Source organism: Ammospiza nelsoni, chromosome 3, assembly GCF_027579445.1.
Source record: "Ammospiza nelsoni isolate bAmmNel1 chromosome 3, bAmmNel1.pri, whole genome shotgun sequence".
Classification (NCBI taxonomy): Eukaryota; Metazoa; Chordata; class Aves; order Passeriformes; family Passerellidae; genus Ammospiza; species Ammospiza nelsoni.
Window position 1 is genome coordinate 101,323,290 of NC_080635.1, and position 12,944 is coordinate 101,336,233.

The 12,944-nt window shown below is 42.3% G+C and overlaps 1 protein-coding gene across 1 annotated transcript in view; it reads left to right on the forward strand.

Moving 5' to 3' along the window:
• The first annotated feature begins 763 nt into the window (after positions 1–763).
• ANKRD6 (ankyrin repeat domain 6) overlaps positions 764–12,944 on the forward strand; it is an 84,816-nt gene continuing 72,635 nt past the window's right edge. Inside the window, exons 1-2 of the mRNA XM_059467732.1 lie at positions 764–854; positions 1,187–1,319. The gene's annotated coding sequence lies outside the window, so the exon portion shown is untranslated. The remainder of the gene's footprint in view (positions 855–1,186; positions 1,320–12,944) is intronic.

Consider the following 12,944-nt stretch of genomic DNA (forward strand, 5'->3'; position numbering starts at 1 on the left):
CAATTCTGGGCTCCTCCATACAAGAGGGACATGTAGCTGCTGTGGGTCCAGTGGAGGGCAGCAAGGGTGAGTGTGAGACTGAAGCATCTCTCTTATGAGGAAAGGCAGAGAGAGCTGAGCCTCGTTGCTGAACATGTGACTGAAGGGAGACCTCATTACTGTGTGTAAATACCAAAAGGGAGGTTTCCAAGACGATGGAGCCAGGCTCTTCTGGGTGGTCTCAACCACTCGGATATGAGGCAACAGGCAGAAACTGATGCATGGGAAGTCCCACCTGAACATAAGGAAGAACTTATTAACTGTGCAGATGACCATGCACTGGAACAGATTTCCCAGAGAGACTGTGGAAGTTCCCTCACTGAAGGGACAAGAGCTGTCTGGACGAAGTCTTATTCCACGTGCTTTAGGACGACCCTGGTTAACCAGGGAGGTTGGACCAGGTGACCACATCGGTCCCTTCCAACCTGACCCACTCTGATTCTGTGGCTCTGTAGCGCTTCTGCTCCCACGCAAATTATTATGAGCTTCCATCATTAAGCTGCAAAGGAGCTTCGCTCCAGGAGAGCGTCCAGCCCTCGCGGAGCCTTGCTGCGGGCCGAGCCCTGTGTTCCTGGCCGGGGCGGGGGCCCGGGGCTGTGTCCCGCTGGCCGGCCGGAGGGGCGGGAGGCGGCGCGGCTCTCTGGGCGCTGCCCGCCCGCGCTCCGCGGCCGCTCGGTGTCGCCCTCGCGGCGGCCACAGCGGCGGCGGCGCCTCCCCCGGGGCAGCCCCGAGCCCGGCCCGGCGGCGGAGGCGCCGCTGGAGGGGCAGAGCGGAGCGCGGCCCGGCGGGAGCGGCGCCCGGGAGCGGCAGCGCAGGTGAGCCCCGCCGGGCTCCGTGTGTGGCTGCGGGGCCGGGGGGCGCGGGGGGCCCGGGCGGGGCGGGGGCGCTGCCGGCCCGGCCGCACAGGTGATGGCGGAGGTGGTGGCGGGACCGCAGCTGGGCACGACCGCGGCGGGGGCAGTGCCCCGGAGCGGAGTCGGGAAAGTGTTCCCGTATTCCAGCCCGGAGACGGACCCCCCCCGTCCGGCAGGTAGGACCCTCCGGGATGCCGCGCAGGTACAGCAGCCTGTGTCGATGTAGGGGCTCCTCGCTTGCGGGTTTGGGGGTGAAAATGAGGAGAAGTAACGCTCTTGTTCCAACTTTTAAGGCCGCGTTTGATGAGAAATGGAAATCTGGCTCCAAGTCATCCTTCCTGTTGTTGACATCACCTGAAAACTCCGCTGGAAATATTTCCACTAGTTTGCTGCAAACATCGCCTCCCCCCGAGGTCTCAACACCTTGTGAGTACACACTGGCTGCTTGTTGAGCTCTGATTGTGGAAATCCATGGCTACGGCGTGTCATTGTTCTGCAGTGTTCTTTTTATTGCAAGCATTAATAAAGAGCTTATCGTGCCCTGGGGTGTTGTGTGTATTACAGCATAGGCTGTAGAGAGCGCTCTGTTTTTTTAAAAAGGCATAACCAATATCTTCATGTTTTTATAATTATATGTGAAGCGATTATTTGGATTTCTGCTTGGTATTTCTGCAATGCACATGACCAAAAGGACATGTTGTCTGCTACTGATATATTTTGTTCACAGGGAAAACACTGAGAGAGTTAGAAAGTAGCTTGCTGGTAGGTGGATCTTTGCCCCCTGAGTTGTTTAAATGAACTTAGAATGTCCTACCAATGTTAAAGGAGCAATTGGGAAGATCAGTAAGTCCACCTCTGTCCAAACACAGAAAAATATAACCATGTCTTAACTCTTATGCAGCATTGGTTAGGCATGGATCAGATCCCCTGGTAGGACTGTTTGAGTCTATGGGTTAGTCTGAGGAGAATGTTATTTACTTTCTTTCAAGGTGATGTGTCAGGCTGTGCAGCTAGTTTTATAACAACTTATTTTGGCAGGCTCAACTTTCAGGTATTGTGTAATCTTCATTCTCCAGATAGCTGGAAAACAAGGTATTTCTGGAGATGTGTGATTACATGTAAGATCTGCAGTTGCATTGCAGACCACAAGACATGGTATAATGACTCTCCTTCAGAACTTCATAACAATTTCTGAGCAAAAAATACTCAAAAATAGTTAAATACACTGCATGTAGCAAAACTTGCAGTTGGATAGCTACATAAAGTACTTACTTGCCTGGTATGTAGATGATGTATGCCTGTTTATCTGTGAGAACCTATCTGCAAGGGTAAATGGGAATTGTGCAGCAGCAGTAGTAATGTCACTGCTTTTCTCTCTGTTTTTTTGTTTTGGCTTGGTTGTTATGTTTTGGTTGGGTTTTTTTTTGTTCGAAAATAAACAAACAAAAAAAATTAAAAAGGAGTTTTATGGTAGTATTCAGCTGGGAAGTTTTCACTTTCCCTTGCTACTTAATACTTACCCAGACAGTGCTACCAACCTCATACAGGAGACTGGCTTTGAACACAAGAAATGAAATAACCAGTAAATGATTGGCAAAAATACAGTGGAAACCTCCTGATCATGCAGGTGTTTTCCTTCAAGATTTTTTCACAGAGGTCCTTTCATTTTTGAGGAACAGAAATTGTGAGAAGTTGTCTGTGCTAGTGGGGCTCCCGTGTTGGCTGATCTGATGTAGTGGCAGCACCAGGCTCAGCCTCTTGCCCTGTCACAGGTGGCATGTTCTGGAGTTCAGATTATCACACTTACCATGTTCTTAGACTAGATGAGATGAATGATACCTGAGTAAATCAGGTGCTTGTAGGGTGTGGTAGTGAGCAATTGAGCCTCAAGCTGCATTTCCCCATGTGTGTTAGCTTCACCTCTGTTTGACTTTGCCAGTGAGACATGTGATGTAAAAGAAAAAGATCTCACTGTCCTTTACTCACTAAATCTGTATAACAGGATGAACAATGCTTATTGGTTTGGATAGGTGGTGTACCAATGAACATTTTTAAAGCACTTTCAGGTTCTTAAATTAATTATACTGACAACTGTATTTATTCTCATTAGTTTCAGATGTGCACTTTCTCTTTTTCCCTCAACAGTTAGGACTTTGGATGAACTGGCAGAGAACTCACAGTTGTATCTTTTTTTAGAGCTGTATCAGTACAACAGGTCCCTGGTGGAAGTATTTTATTTAAAACCACAAATGAGGTGCCATATTTTATTGGCAAGATTGATATAGGGATATATTTGTCAAAGACATAAATTGATTGGAATTGCTTTGGGCAAATAAAAATTTGAAATGAGTATTTTTAGTTCCTTTTGTTTATTCAGGAACTAAATATGTGACTTAAATGATCCAGCCAAAAATACAAGGTGCAGAACTGCACTTCAGAAAGACCTTAATTCATAACAGCAAGGGGCTAATTTTCTTCCCTGCCTCATATCCAGCTATTTTGATCCCAAAAATCTCCAGAATAGCTTCTGAAGTACAATACTAGAAATACTCTTGCATACCATTGCTAACTTGTGAACCATTTAGGAATAGCTTAGTTATTTCTCACTTGGCTACTCCACTCCCTGTTAGCAGGTGCTGATGGAGAATAGTTTGTTACAGTTCATTGACAGCAGTTGTGAGAATAGTGAAATACTGAAATACCCCATGTCTTGCTGTGACCTGTCACTGAATTATGTGTACTGGTCTCTTTCCTTTTGTTTGTATTTGGTTTATCTCATGCTGCCATTCAGAAGACTGTTGGATTTGTGAAGGCAGGTGTTCCAAATTTCAGAAGAGTCAGAATAAATATGCGGACTCCTTGCTTATTTGTTGCATAGCTTTCAAACACATGAGTGTTGGGATGTTCTCTGTGTGTTGCTTCCTTTGGCAGGATGTGCATGACACAATGATGCTTTGTATTCAAAGCTGCTGGTTTGGCCAGACAGGTATTTTTCTTCTTTTCTAGAAAATACTGAGGTCGAGTTGGAAACGTGAAGGTGTTGAGAGTGAAGCAGGAAGGATACTGTTGGTGTGCAGTAGTTTGATACCAAGGTCAAGAATGCATTAAAAAAAAACCAATGATGAAATGAGTGTCAATTTAGGACACATTTTTAGAGGTGTGTGATAAATGAAGCATTAAGGCTGCACAGGACTTTGAGGCTAAAAGCAATCTAGTTTATTACCACTAATAGTTAGTTGGGTGTATCCTGTTGCCATAAATCAATCCCCATTGGATGGCCTAATGGATACAGTACAACAGCTTGAATTCTAGCATTATCCAGATGGGGAGAGGTTGTCTTGGTAGCCTCAGTGATGTACTTCTGATGGAATACCAAATGCACAGATCACTCATGGTACAATGCAGGACTGTAGATTGCTGGCTTGCTCTTGCACTGTTTTACTTTTGATCTTTTGGCAGAGATCCTGCTATGTGTGAAATGTAATTAAAGGTTTTTGGAATGAACAGGAAGACGCTTCCTTCCAGCGAGCACTCGTGTCTTCCTGGTGTCTCCTCTGTGGCTCTCTCCTTCCCACAACCCACACCCACTGCTGCTCCTCCAAGCCATAGGTGCATCTCAGCCAAGCCACAGCCATGGGGGGGAATCTGGCTGTGATTAGGGATGGGATTTGGGCACATCTGTGGCAAGTGGTGGATGGGAGTATCTGGTGTGGCTGCCAGCCAGATGGAGCATACTGGGGCTACAGGGTATCTGGGGTGTGATGTGCTGAGCACAGGTACCGTAGGGGGATTGCCATAATCCTGAAGAAAAATTGATATACTCCTATGCCAGAAAAGTCTAGGCTTTTTAATCTTATGTCATGATCAAAAGCATTTTTGGAGTACTTTTCAAATCATTAAATCATGCCTCCTTCAAATCCTGGATTTAAACAAGCTTCTTCTAACAGCCTATGCCTTCCTCTCTCTCTCATGATTTGCTACCTTCCCCACCTAAACCACCCACTTTGAGAAGTGGCCCCTGAAGATATAGGTTTTGTGTGCATGTCTTGGCATGCTGTTGGACAAAAGCATTTTCATTTGCATTATGGAAAATGCATTTGGAATCGATGGAAGTGAGTTCCTTAAGGGTGTGCATCTTCATTGTGTCTGCATTGCAGTGGGATAATTCCTTTTCCAGTTTGACATGCCAATTGCTTTAAGCCAGTCAGGAATATTTTCTGTTGGTTTTAACAGCATCTGCAATGTGACATCTTAGGAAGATCTGTTGCTAGGTCTATTTATATTGTACCAATACACTTCTGAGTTAAAGTGCCCTAAATTATCTCAGTTGGGTCAGTCACTGAGGGAAAGTGCCATGAATGTATGGTAATTATATATGAGCTTAATATTTGAGTAACATTTTAATAGTGGTCACAGTGAATCATTTTAGGTATGATTTACTTCTGCTCAGAGTTTGATGTCTGTCTGTGCAACAGATGCAGAAATTGCAGCTGGTGCAGAGTCTTGGGCGGGATGTGATCTTTTCACTGTTATCATTACTGTTGCAAATAATTGCACTAACTGCCAAGCAGATCTGTTCCTAACTCGGTATTTAGCATTTTGTAAAGCTTACATATGAGTAATTTTCCTTTATTTTCTGTCTGAGCACTTTTGGGACTTGACTTTGTCTGGCTGAAGTCTTTCAAGAGGATTATGGGATGGAGGAAGTCTTTCTTCTGGCTGCAAAATTATCTGCCTGACATCTACAGTTTTTCATTGATGTTATTGTTTTGGTTTGAATCCAGATTTTAAAAGTGCAGCATTTTCTTATCAGTTTGTTTTTTCCAGACTTTGCAACAGCTCCTGAATTCTTGCAAATATATGGTGGTGTTTTTTCACAGCTTCTGGGTAAAATCCAACTATACTCTTTCAATGTGCTCTTTTTTATTATTATTTCTAAGTTTATGGTGATTTTTAATGGTTATTTTTAATGGTGTAAGTATTGCTATGAATGGCAGACTCAGGTGTGGAGTAAGCTTAAACATGAGTTTGAAGTGTAGTATTTTCTTAATGAACAGTCTGCTACCAAGTTGGATTCTCTTCTTTCCTTGTAAGACTACACTTAATCAGTTTGGAGAAGACAGGTTTTAAGAAATCCTGACCTGGCATGCACTGGGTGAGGCTGTCATCCATTTCACTTACTCCCTGGTGTCTTGACAGACAAGAGGAGGTGCCCCTGCAGGTGAGCAGCTTCACTGCCAGCATGCCTGATAAAGCAGAACTGGATTTGGGGATGAGTGAGGACAGCTCAGTAAAAAGATGGTGTTGATCTTGGCTGCCTTAGTTGCTGCTAGCCTCAAAATAAGCAGGATCAAATTTAATTTATTTAAATTCTAGTAATGTAAAGAGTTTTCAAAAACTTACCAAGTGTCATAGATGCTTTTGACATAGGTGGAATAACAGAGTGCCTTGCATCAGCTGCTTCTCTGTGTGACCTTTTTTTAACAAATCATTCTTTGGTTGAAGACAGTGAGAGGTGGATATCTCTTGCTGACTAGGACAGGACTGTCTGTCTGGGGAGAATTCCTTCAGCTCTTCCATCTCTGTGGCCAGGAGCTGAGCAAGTCCCATGGCTGCAGGAATGATGAGCCTGCTTTGGAGATGTGGGTGAATGGTGTCATGGTCAGCCTCACCAATTCTCATCTCTAGGTTGGCTGTGTTTCATTTACAGGGAGAGATGACACATATTCTCTTTAATGCCTTTCACTCCTGTAGGGCATCTACATCAGTGACTCTGTCAAACTGAGGAGGGAACATGAGTGAATGGGAAACAGCCTGAGAAAATCAGAGAAGGAAGACAACAAATGACAAACATAGCTTGAAAGTTGCTATTTGATAAGAAGAGTTATTTCTTCTCACTTGTTTTTGAGCTTGAAATATGCTGGTTTGACCTGATGTCTTCTAGTATTTCTCCAACCTGATTTTCTTCTACTTAATTATCCTACCTTTGGTTGTCTTATGTTCTCCTTCCTGGAAACTTTTCTAGTTTTGCTAAACCTTTTTAAAGATGAGAAGGCCAGACTGACAACTTCTAAGATGCAATTGCATTTCTTAGATGATTGAATAAAGGTGAGATTGGATGTACTCTCTGCAGTAATTTTTAGCACCCTTCCTGCTTTTTAACTGTGCTGATGCTTTCAGAAGACCAGTCCACTGTCAATCCAGGATCTCATTCCTGAATCATCCCAAGCCCATCATTATGCATATGAAGTTGAGGGTTTTTTTCCCCAGCCCAAATACCAGACTGTGTTTAAATGGTATTTGAATCTACCAGCCATTTTTAACAGTTGTAATCTTTCCCTGTCCCCTTGCGATTCATTAGTGGGTGTAATGAACACAATATATGCTCAATGCAGATGGCTCTGGGGCTGCAGGCTCAGTGTCCTTCTCTTGGGAAGACTGACCTTGTACTGTTTATTTCCTGTCTCACTGGTTCTCTGTACAGATGAGGACTTTTCCTGTTATCCCATGACTGCCTAGCTTTTATAATACTGGGACTTTTTTTGTGTTTGTTTGTTTTATTTCTTTTCTTTCCTTTTAAGCAGCCTTCTTTCCTTTGGAGGGAATCTTTGGGGATTGGACATGAGTTATTGGGAAATCACATCAGTGCAAGTGTGGTAACAGGCTATGTGTATGCTCACCACAAATGTGAAGTAGCTTAGTTTAAAGGTCTGTCTTGTGCCCAAATAATCAACATTCAGCTCCATCTATTTTACATTGCAGTCACATCCCAGCTTGCTTCATAAAATTTTAAGTTTCAGTATTCTGTTTGGGATTTAGTTTTGGTTAAAGAGAACCCTGTGTGTATTACAGTAACTCACTTCTGCTTCTCATTCTTCCTACTTGTCAGAACAGGTTGACTGTTTCTATATTTAGCTCTGCTTTGTTTATTCATCCTTTCTCAATAAGAATTTTACACTTTGTTTACCTGGAAGCAAGATGGGTCCCAATGGGAAAGTGAATGGCAGAATTAAAAGGGTGGTATGAATACTTGCCCTAAGTAGCATGCCGTATCAACAAATCAAAGCAGAATTTGCAGGCATAAGCTCTGGTCCTTGCCAGAGTCTCTTAACTGAAAAAAGCCCTATATATTTTAAGAAATTAATCCCAGATTCATTATCTCCATACAAGAGTATTTTAGGTTGAAAAAAACAAACTCAATTTTTTTTCTCCCTCCTTTCTGTTCCCCTTATCTCTACCCATCAACACGTGGTTGAGAAGTTTAAAAGCAAACTTCTGGATTCCATATTCTTTCAGAGAATTTAGTCTTTCATGTCTATAACTGCAGACATACAAATGAGGAGGATGCTGCTGCTTCATTTACTAGAACTGTGCCAGTTTTTCTTCTTTTTGTTTGTAATCCTGAAAGTAGGATACATGTTATGGAAGACAGAAACATATTCAAAGCTTGCAGAACTTGGATACATGCATTTACAGCTTTTAAGAATGACTTTTTTGAAAAGTTGTAATAATATGAATTAGCTTACATATCATATGTGGGTTTGTACATGCAGCAAATGTCTGCATATACTTACATGGGGTGAGCTGGTTTTGGTGAGCAGACGCACCAAGAAAACAGGTAAGGGTGCATTCAGAAGAACTGAGCACAGCGCTCGAAAGGAAAAAACAAACCAACATTTTAAAGGTTTATTTGTTCTCCTCACAATTTGAAATTAAGACTCTCTCCTTGACTAGGCTGAAATAAGTGTTGAGGTACTCAGGAGCTGTGGTTTAAAGCTAGTTTTGTCTGGGACCCATTCTCAGCCTTTCCCAGACATGGAATAAAGAGTGTCAGTGAAATTGAGAACTTGCTGTGTTTCAGTCCTGTGTAACTCTCGTGAAACACAGGATACTCTGCCTTAGCAGAAAAAGCACTAAATGTGCTTTTCAAGTAAGCTAAGCCAGAGAAGGTTATCAGAGGAGAGTGACACTATGATGGAATTTCTCAGAACATTAGTAAATATGTGCTACAGTGTTTCACACTAAGATGAAGGATTTTTCTGTCTTTCTAGGGGGCTGTATACTTGTCATCTTCCCCAAAGGACTGAGATTTTGGAAAGCATTAACTATATAGGCAGTGTCTTAGTTTGATGGTCATTAATAAAGTCACATTGTAAGTTTTAATACAGCAGCAAGCGTGTGTTGTATGTCTGTCCTTTTTGCCTGTAAAAAGCATAAAACTGACCTTCAGTTGATCAGTTGTCATTATTCAAATTTTGAGAATGAGTATCCACTTTTCTGCTAACAGAAGTTTTTCATGGTTTGTCTATGTTAAGCTTAGCTCAAAATACATATGGTGTTTCAGGGAAAACAGAGTCAGGCAAAGTGTAATGCAAAAGTTAGCAGATTTTAGCAAGTACCATTTGAAAATCACTTCCCTTATGCTCCGCAAGTGGGATTTTCAGGCCTTGCTTAATTAAGGATCAAGAATAAAGTGATACTGAAATAATGACTTTTAAAAAAATTCTCATGATTTGTACTCAAATAACAGTATGGTCCACAGAGAGGTAATTATCAACAAATTGTTTGCAGCAAAATTATAATTAATTTAGTGTATTACATCTTAGAAGGGTAGAACTGAAAAACAAAACCTTCAAGTAGTTTTTGCATTATTAGATAGTTTAAAGATGGGTGCTTATTATCCTGTTCTTTTAAAATTTTATGTTGTATTTTGTATCAGTAATACTGGATTAAAACCTGATTTCCCTGCTTCTGTGGCTCATCTCATTCAGTTCCATGACTGTTTATGTGAATAAGACTCAAAGAATGTGGCTTTGTATGAAAAATATCCTCCCAGAGGGAGTTGTAGTAGGCTCACACTTAATATAAAGGGAAAAAAGACAGAAGTGAATGTTTACGTTTCATTGTCTTGTTGTACAATGATTTTCAGTGAAGTTTCATATTCCGTGAAATTAAATCTGTAGCCAAGATAATATGATATTGGACAATTTTTATAATTCAGCATGCAGGTCTGTGCTGTTGAAACAAAAGGCTGAGTGTTTTTAGGTGCAGATAGCCTGACTAAAAGAACATGTTGCCAAAGAAGTTGCAGTGCATTTTTGATAATGTTGAGCAGAGAGATAATTGTGAACTCTGCATGGTGTGTTACAGTCATGGGAGTAGTTAACAAGATAAAGAAAATCTCAGCTTTCTCGCTGTTTACAAAACTGGCCTTTCTGGAAGGACTGGAAAACAAGAATACAAATATATGATCTGCTTGCATTCTCTTTCTACCCCTCCTTTTTGCCTCCCTGTCTTGAGCCAAAAATGGAAGACAAACTGTAGGAAAACAGCACGAGAGTCAGTTGTCCTTTTCCTTAGTTTTCTATCCCTGTTTTATACCTCACTGGGAGCTGGTGGTTTTGTGGCACCTGCAGCTCCCCTGGGTAGGTGTGATTCAGTCCTGTAGTGCCAGGAGAGAGCAGAACTCCGCTGGTAACTCCTTACTCACACTGCAGAACCAGCAAATCCAGAGATGGAGCAGCACAGCTCAGGAGTGAAGTTTGGTCCTGTCTGCCCTGAGACACCAATGTGTGCTTCTACCCTATTAGGCCACTCCTGTGATTGTAAGGTAATGAAGATGTCCTTGTCCTTTTTACCATTTAATTTTCCCATTTTCTCTTCCTTCTGTGCCTTTTCTAAAAGCTCTGCATTGTTCCCCAATTTCATCTTCCCCCCTCTTTTGTCCTAGTACTTTCGTACCATTGATAACAGAATCATCTGATTTTCTTTGATCTGTTTCTCATCTCCTGCAAATCTCCTGTTGTTTTGCTAGTTGTGCTCCTAACAGTGGTTAATAAGTGCTGAGTCAACACTTAGAACCCAAAAGAGATGTGAATAGAGCAAAAGGTTTTTTTGACAATCCTTTAAGAAAGAATTTGTGAATGGAAAAGGATATGTGTCCCTCTTCCATACCTTTCCAGGCCATCTTTATAGATCAGTTTGATGGTCATGACACATCTTCCAAGGCTATTTAAAGGCTTTATGTTGAGTATTTTCTTCCTCATCCTATCCTCTGGCCTTTATCTGTCTCAATTGCAATCTTATTTTTTCTGCTTTCACTTCAGCTCTAGTATTGTTTTGGGTCTTGGGGCATGTTTCCATCTCTGACTGCTTTCAACTCTCTCAGTTCCAATATCAGTAGCTTATGGGCTTTTCTGGTTGTCTTCTAGCTTTGCTAGGCTTCCAGTCCTTATCAGCGTGCTGGTTTTTTGATAACAACTGACCACTGTGTTCCTTGGTAGGAGTGATGGTTAAGGAATATCTATTTCTATCTTACTGGACAGGGACTGCCACCTTCTTGAGACTTTTATTGTGTTTTTCCTGTATGTTGTACAAGTGAAAATGGAATCTCTTTCAAAAGGGTGTCCTCAAATGTAAGAGGTGCAGGGGTGCTGAGCTTCATAAGGGTAGGGAAGGAGATGGCCATGAGGAAAATCCTGTATGCTTCTGGGAAGATAGTCCAGGAATATGATGTCCCTCTAGCATGATCTGCTCTTCTCTGTTTCTCTGTCATCAGGTTTGGGATTTTTTTGCTTCTTATTTTCTTCGCTCTTTAGGACCTGGGCAACCTTTGTAGGCAGATAATGTAAAATGTTCTCCATGTCTTAACAATCTTGAACGAGCTGGGCTCTTGTAAAGTATGAAGGAGACTCTCAGATATGCTGAGATTTCAGAATATTCATTAACTATAAAGCAGATACACTGACCTGCATGATCCTTTTCAGTACTCAGAATAGACCAAAGCATCTATTTTGACTGAAGACTTAAGGAGAATGAAATGAGTGCAACAAATAGCATCATCCTCCATGGTTCCTGATAGTGGCTGACCAAGGAGTTGCTTGTACTAAGGGATCCTGACTTTACCAAGGTGCTGTAGGTAAGCCCATGTAGTAACACATTTCCAGGTTTTCCTTTCTTTCAGGCTGTGGGAAATATCCACAAGCATTAAGAGGCTGAGTGTCTTTAAAGCCCGTTTCAGTTCCTAGAGATGGCTTCTATTGCAGGACTGCTCCTTTGGGTTCCTGCAGTGCCTGTGAGCACCCAGGGGAAAGGAGGGGGATCAGGGGGCAGTGTGGGGTAGTGAGGGTCATTTGTGTTCATTTTGCACTCTCAGCTCTCCATACCTGACACAAGTACAAATATTTCTGGATTGTGAGCCTGTGACTTCTTGTGTGCAGCCATGAGGGCAGAGTCTTCCCTGGGAGCTGAGGTTCTGTCCTACAGGAGGAGAAGCTTTCAAGAAATGCAGTCTCTGTAGCATAGTTTCTTGAAACACCTAAAATTATATTAGTGGTGATCCTTTGAATCTGTACACAGAGCCTGCTGGTGTGGGAGATTTTTATTTTACCTGGTTAGGTGTTGCATTTCAGTGCAGCAGATGGCATGTGTGTGACAAGTGCCCTTTGGTAAGAGAGTAAACACAGCAAGAAATACACCCCAAACCCCTGGCATTTTCTTAGGCCTTTTATAACATCAAAGCACTCTTGTGCAATGCTCATTTCAGTCACCTGATGCAAGAGCCAAGGTTTTGTGATAGCTGCTTTCTTCTGTTGTTCCTATGTTAGTACAGCTGGCAAGATTCTCAAGATACAGGGAAGAGCAATGTGATATTCAAGGTGAGATGTGTTAATTGAGCCATAGCCTGAGCTGAGAGAGATTAACTTCAGTTTCTTGTCCTGGAAGTATTTTGTGTTGATGCATAGGTTTTTAAAATTAGCTGAGATCCTAGTTTGCAATATAAGTAGCATAGGATGGAAGCATGGTTTTGTTTATTTTGGGCTTGGTGGGGAGGCATTCCTTGCGAATCAAATGCTGAGTTGGGACTCTTGCTCTGCATGGCTTGCACAGAACAAATGAAGGAGGACATTTGGGATCTGGGCTGTTCAGTTGGGTTGGAACAAAAGAGCCCTGAGGTAGGGAATCACTTTTGTTATCTGACTGAGATTCCCACCAGTGAACTTCTGCATGGAGTGGGGAAGAGTCTTCAGCAGAACTTGCAAAGAATTTAGC